Source organism: Dama dama, chromosome 9 (genome assembly GCF_033118175.1).
Source record: "Dama dama isolate Ldn47 chromosome 9, ASM3311817v1, whole genome shotgun sequence".
Lineage (NCBI taxonomy): Eukaryota > Metazoa > Chordata > Mammalia > Artiodactyla > Cervidae > Dama > Dama dama.
In genome coordinates, this window is record NC_083689.1 from 8015849 (window position 1) to 8022152 (window position 6304).

Genomic DNA, 6304 nt, shown 5'->3' on the forward strand with positions numbered 1-6304 from the left:
TCTTAGTTATAGGTCTCTTCAGATTTTTTTATTCTTATATGATTCAGTGTTGGTAGTTGTATTTTTCTAAGGATTGGTTCATTTCACTAAGTTATCCAACTTAATGGTGAACAATTTTTCATAGTATTCTCTTATAATCCTTTTTATTTCAATAAAGTCAGTAACAAAGGCCCCACTCCCACTTCTGATTTTAATAATTTCTGTCTTCTTTTTATATATGTAATCAATCTAGCTAAAGGTTTGTCAATTTTGTTGATCTTTTCAAAAAACCGACTTTTGGCTGCATTTATTTTCTCTATTGTTTTTCTATCCTCTTTCATTTATCTCCACTCTGTGTGTGCTCATGTGCTTCAGTCGTGTCCGACCCTTTGGACCCTATGGACTATAGCCCACCAGGCGCCTCTGTCCATGGGATTCTCCAGGAAGGAATACTGCAGTGAGTTGCCATGCTCTCCTCCAGGGGATCTTCCCAACCCTGGGGTCAAACCTGCATCTCTTTTGTCTTCTGCATTGGTAGGCAGATTCTTTACCACTAGTGCCATCTGTGTAAACTGTGGATTTATAGTTCTGCTTTCATTAAGGGGCTTCCCAGATGGCTCAGATGGTAAAGAATCCACCTGCAATGCAGGTTTCATTCCTGGATTGGGAAAATCACTTGGAGGAGGAAATGGCAACCCAACTCCAGTATTCTTGCCTGAAAAATCCCATGCACAGAGGAGTTTTCCTTAAAAGGAAAAGTTAGGTTGTTGATTTGTGGTCTTTATATTCCCATTTTTTTCTTTGTTTTGAATATAACCATTTGTAGCTATCAATTTCTCTGAGCATCTACCATTTCTTGTAGAGCAAGTCTGGTGGTAATGAACTATGTCACCTTTTGTTTATCTGGGAATGTCTTGATTTTTCCATTTTTGAAGGACCGTTTTGCAGCATATAAAAATCTCAGGAGGCAGGGTTGTTTGTTTGTTTTCTTTCAGCACTTTAAATAGCTCATCCCTGCCTTTTGGCCTCCAAGATTTCTACTGAGTAACCAGCTTATGATCTTATTGACAGTCCCTCTTATTTGACACATCTCTTCACTCTTGCTGCTTTCAAGATTCTGATGTGCCGTGATTATAATGTATATTGACTTGGATCAACTTGTGTTTGTTCTGCTTGGAGTTTTCTGAGTTTCATGGATTTGCAAATTCATGTCTTTTACTGAATTGGGGATATTTTCAGCCATTATTTAAGGTTAGGGTTAGGGTATAATCTCTCTGTCTCTTTCTTGTCCTTCTAAGACTCCCATAATGCATATACTGGCCCACTTACTAAATCCTTCAGGTTTTGTCCACTTCATTCTTTTTCCTTTTTGCACCACAGATTCAATTTCAAGTGTCCCATCTTCAAGTTTACTAATACTTTCTTCTGCCTCCTGAGATATGGTGTTGAAACCCTCTAGAGAATGTTTCAATTCAGTTATTTTCAAAACCCCAAATCACTGCTATATGTAAAATGGATAACCAAAAAGGAACAATTGTTTAAAAAACAAAGTTGCTAGAAATTTGAGGATGGGGAATTCTCTGGGGGTCCAACGTTAAGACTCAATTATTTCACTTCTCAGGGCCTGGGTTTGAACCTTGTTTGGGAAACTAAGATCCCAAAAACCACATGGCATGGCTTAAAAAAAAAAAAAAAAATCTGAGGATATTTCATAACTTTGTATGGTGACAGATGATAATTAGACTTACCGTGGTGATCACTTTGCAGTGTACAGCAAATATTAAATCACCATATTGTACATCTGAGACTAATATAATGTTATATGTCAATTATACAACTCAAAAAATGAAAAAAATAAATTTAAATTAAATTTATTTAAAATAAATTAAAATGAAAAATAAAATTTTAAATAATGTAATTTCTATTTGATATTCTATTTGAATATGTTGATATTCTAATTTTCTCTATATCATTTTCCATATGTCCTTTAATTTTCACCCGTGTTTTCCATTAGCATATTTAAGACAATTTTTTAAAAGCCTTTGTCTGATGTCTGTTTCTTCTAGATTGGTTTCTTCAGTCTTAATCTGCTCAGGATATTCTAACAAAAGTCCATAGCCTGGGTGGCTTAAACAACAAACATGTGTTTCTCATATTTGTCGAGGCTGGAAAGTCCCAGGTCAAGGTGCCAGCAGATTCAGTTACTGGTGAGGGCCCTCCTTATGATTTGCAGACAGTTACCTTCTCACTGCATCTTTATATGGTAAAGAGAGAGCTCTGAGCTCTCTTTTTTTCTTATAAAGACACTAATTCATGAACTCATATACACCTAATTATGAGTATACACCTAATACACACTCATATACACATAAACTCATATACACCTGATGCCCAAATGGTCCATCACCTTCACATTGAGTGTTAGTGCTTCAGCACATAAATTTGGGGGCAGAGGGCACACAATATTCAGTCCAATAACACTGCCAGTTTATTTTTTTCTTTTGAAAAGTCCATGTTTTCCTATTTCTTTATATCCCTTGTGATTTTATGTTGTTACTGAAAAAACTGGGAATTTGTCAAAACAGTCACCTGGACATACAGTTTTCAGTTCTACATGAAAAGATCTTGGGAGTCACCCCTGCATCCTAACAACAAGTAAAAAGCTGAACAGACATAAAAACAAACAGTTCTGCTAGAATGTTTAAGAAAGGTAAGAATACAGGGCAACCACTGCCCCCAAGATTAGAGAGACCAACAGGCAATTACAGAAAATAATTTATTGGAGCAGAGACTCACTGGTGGAAACTTCTGCAGGAACCAATACTGGGGCAGGAAAACCACAGCTGTAATTGACAACAGAGGCTCAGTAGAGACAGTTGAAAACTCCAGGGAGACCCAACTATAAAAGTGATGCCAAAATTCTGTGAGATTTATCTTCAAGAGCTCCACAAAGTTCCCTCAATAAATACTGGAGGAAATCTTTTCATGATTCCAAAGAGGGTGGTGGGAAAGATCCATTCTGAAATATACCAGAGCAATTGTTCTTCTAAACAGGGTCTGCCCTTAGTGGAAAATAGTCAACCAGAGACCAAAAGAGTAATATTATTAGAACCTAACTGATCTAGAGGAAGGGATATACCTAACTCTTCTCAGCCCTAGTCTTCCAGATGGGAGAAAGAAAATACCCAGTTCTAGCAAACCCTAACCATCCTGTCCCACATAAGTAGTGAAAGAAAAAGATTGAACACTACTTGTGAAGTTTACAGTCAAAAGCCATAGGCTTACTGAGACTGACACCTAATTATAGGATTATAGAATACTTCTCCTTCATGCACAATTCACCACACATTATATAGGCCCTACACAGCCTTTTACAGTACATATTTAACTTCTGGCTATCAATTTTAAAATATGAGGCATGCCAAAAGGCAAAAAAAAACAATTTGAAGAGTGAGAAAAAGCATCAGAACCAGATGTGTCAGGGATGTTAGAAATATAAAACCAGGTATTTAAAACAACTTTGATTAATAATATTGCTGCACTGTACCCTGCAGGCCTGCAAGCCTTGTAGCTGCCCAGGCTTGAGACAGAAGAAACAGCCTGGAAACACTGACAGAGACATCAGTATTTTACATAATAGGAAATCATATAAGTCTGAAGCAAAAGGTCCTGGAGTAAAACCTCACTGTATACAGCAGATAGCAGCAATCTTTACTAGTGGAAGAGAAGGAGGCTACAATTTTTAGGTGGAATTGTGTCAAGTTGGTTCATCAGTTACCAGGAAAAGCAGCATTTGGGCAGGGGACAAGCATGTAGACAGTTACTGATTAAGCCCTATAATTAATAGGGTTGGATAGTCATGTGAGTGAAGCAGGTACTGGTCAAACAGGGAATTAGAGAGAGCAAGAGAACAGACATCTTGAATGATTTGACCATGCACTCACTCCACCCCTACAAGCCCTGCACAACTCTTACTATCTTGGTCTCCTCTGCAATATCTCTGGGGCCAGGTATGTAGAGAAGCACTGCAACCAAGTGCCATGGATGCAACATAACAACAGCACCCAAAGGGCATCAAGACTAAGTTACTTAGTATGCCAAAAATTGTGATTCATTAAGTGGGCAAGTTTTGAGCCAGGTACTTGTCATGCAAGACTGGAAGAAGGCAATTCTTCAGTTTTCCCCACATGGTCACATTAACCAGATCAATTTTCCATGGCATCTCACTGCAGATCCAGTAATCAGACTCATTAAAAAGTGAGGTCAACACTGTCACCCAGTCTGCAAACAGGTACCCTCTGTTCAGGTTAGGGATGAAATATATAAGACATCTCTTATGGTAGTTAAAAGCCATAGGGCCCCACATGCTAGTGGATGGCCACTTCAGGATTACCTCCACAATTTTCAGGATTACCACTGCAACTTTTATGGTGAAAAATATCTCACCTGTAGAGGGACAAAGAATACGCCCAACATATTTTCAGAAACCGTGCACACAAAAAGAGAGAGGAGTGAAATATTCCGAGTGTTAAAAACAAACCCACCAACCTAGAATTCTGTGCCCTGAAAACTATCCTTAAGAAGTGAAAAAGAAGTAGAAGCTCTGGTTCAAGATGGCAGAGTAGAAGATGCACTCATCCCCTCCTGTGAGAGCACCAAAACTGCAACTAGCTGTTGACCATCAACAGGAGGATGCTGGACCCACCAAAAAAGGTATCATCCATCCAAAGATGAAGAAACTGCAGTGAGATGGTTGGAGGCGTGCGATCATGATAAAATCAAATACCATACCTACCAAGTGGGTGACCCACAAACTGGAAAACAATAATACCAAAGAAGTTTTACCAGTGTTGTAAAGGTTCTGAGCCCCATGTCAGGCTTCCCAGCCTGGGGTTATGTCAAAGGGAGTGGGAATCCCAAGGGAATATGACCTTGTAGGCCAGCAGGACTTGATTATAGGAATTCCACACGACTGGGGGAGGTACAGACTCCAGTCTTGGAGGGAACAGAGAAAATCTTGCATCCACTAAGATGCAGGGTAAAGAAACAGTAACCCCACGGGAGACTGAACCAAAACAACCTGCTAGTATTGGAGAGTCTCCTGTGGAGGCATGGGTCAGCAGTGGAGGTGGGTGCACTGGTAGCACCCACTGGAAGGGGCCCCTTGGCATAAGTGCTCTTGGAGGTTGCCACTAACCCTACCATATAACCCATAGACCCCAGGGCTGGGTGACCTCAGGCCAAAAACAGGGCGGGAGTGCAAACCTACCCAACAGCAGATAATTGGATTAAAGCTTTACTGAGCAAGGCTCTACCCACCAGAGCAAGACTTAGTTTTCAACACCCTGTCCCTCCCATCAAGAAGCTTACAGAAGCCTCTTAGCTTCGTCCACCAGTGGGCAGATGACAAAAGAAGCAAGGAGAACCACAATCCTACAGCAGCTAGAACAAAAACCCACATTACAGAAAGTTAATCAGGATGGAAAAGCAGAGAGTTATATCCCAGATGAAGGGCCAACATAAAATCCCAGAAGAACAACTAAATGAAGCGGAGATAGGCAATCTTTCAGAAAAAGAATTCAGAATAATGATAGTGAAGATGACCCAGGATCTTGGAAACAGAATGGAGGAGATGCAAGAAATGTTTACTAAAGACCTAGAAGAACTGAAGAACAAACAATGAAGATGAACAATACAGTAGAAGGGATCAATTGAATAACTGAGGCAGAAGAATGGAAAAGTGACCTGGAGGACAGAATGGAGGAAATCACTGTCACAGAACAGAATATAGAAAAAAGAATGAAAAAATAAATTAAGACAGCATAAGAGACCTCTGGGATGACATTAAATGCACCAACATTAGCATTATAGGGGTCCCAGAAGGAGAAGAAAGATAGAAAGGACACAAGAAAATATTTGAAGAGGTTCAGTTCCATTCAGTTCAGTCACTCAGTCGTTTCTGACTCTTTGCGATCCCATGGACTGCAGCACACCAGGTCTCCCTGTCTATCACTAACTCCCAGAGTTTACCCAAACTCATGTTCATTGAGTCGGTGATGCCATCCAACCATCTTACCCTCTGTCAACCCTTTCTCTTCCTGCCTTCAATCTTTCCCAGCATCAGGGTCTTTTCAAATGAGTCAGGTAGCCAAAGGATTGGAGTTTCAGCTTCAACATCAGTCCTTCCAATGAACATTCAGGACTGATCTCCTTTAGGATGGACGGGTTGGATCTCCTTGCAGTCCAAGGGACTCTCAAGAGTCCTCTCCAACACCACAGTTCAAAAGCATCAATTCTTCAGTACTCAGCTTTCTTCACAGTCCAA